Source organism: Tupaia chinensis, unplaced genomic scaffold (genome assembly GCF_000334495.1).
Source record: "Tupaia chinensis unplaced genomic scaffold, TupChi_1.0 Scaffold000605_1, whole genome shotgun sequence".
Taxonomy (NCBI): Eukaryota; Metazoa; Chordata; class Mammalia; order Scandentia; family Tupaiidae; genus Tupaia; species Tupaia belangeri.
Genome location: NW_006160123.1, coordinates 3,354,997 through 3,355,807, shown reverse-complemented (window position 1 = coordinate 3,355,807; position 811 = coordinate 3,354,997). Strand labels below are relative to the sequence as shown.

Below are 811 nucleotides of genomic sequence, written 5' to 3'. Positions count from 1 at the left end.
CCGCGCGGGGACGCGGGGGAGTAGGCCGCCAAGGGAGGGGGCCGGGTGCCCACAGAGGCAGGACACCACCAACCAGGCACCCTCAGGAGAAGAGGCTGCGGGAGAGAGCTGGGTTTTCTTTTGCTTCTTTTCTCCTTTTTCACTTGAAGGGAGTGCTGCTTCCTGGGCTAGAGACAAGCACCAGCCTGCAGTGGGAGAGCGGAGGCCCAGCTGCCCGGAAGGAGCGGCCAAGGTAAGGTTCCCCGGGCCACCATAGGCTCTGACCTTCCTACTGGGCATGGAGAAGGCGAGGTGCCCAGGCTGACCCCACCTGGCATGGGAGGCTGGTTCCTCTCCCTCACAGCTGTGGTTCCTGAGCTAAGCAGCCGCTCGCCCCGCCAACCTACCACCCCCTCTCCAGATCAATTTTAAAATAGCCCAGTTAAAGTTGGCCTCTGGCTCTCTGGTCAGAGAGAGGGCCACCAGGACACCCCTACATGGGGCCCTTTTCACCTCCCTGCCTCTGGGACACTCCCCTGGTGTATTCACTCCCCAAATATTTATGGAGCATCCGCTGGGCCCGGGCTCTGAGTCACCCGCTTTGGCTGAGCTTGACCTGGCACTGACTCTGGAACTCAGCATCAGGCAGGTTCAGGGACTGCCCGGCTGAGCACGCGGCAATCCCCGGCAGGGCTGATGACCTGGCCGACTCAGGGACGGCCCGCTTGGGGAGCTGGGGTTTATAAGGTGCAGCGTCCCACTGAGAAGCAGGCCGTCTCCCCTGTGTTCCTTCCCTTTCCTACATCGTTCGCTGAGGCCAACGATTCCTGCG

The 811-nt window shown here is 62.0% G+C and overlaps 1 protein-coding gene across 3 annotated transcripts in view; it reads left to right on the top strand.

Annotated features, from left to right (window-relative positions):
• Window positions 1–133: 133 nt before the first annotated feature.
• The window catches only part of PAK6 (p21 (RAC1) activated kinase 6), a 46,320-nt gene continuing 45,642 nt past the window's right edge, over window positions 134–811 (top strand). For all 3 annotated transcript variants that reach the window (XM_027775826.1, XM_006158701.3, XM_027775825.1), the window contains exon 1: window positions 134–232. The gene's annotated coding sequence lies outside the window, so the exon portion shown is untranslated. The remainder of the gene's footprint in view (window positions 233–811) is intronic.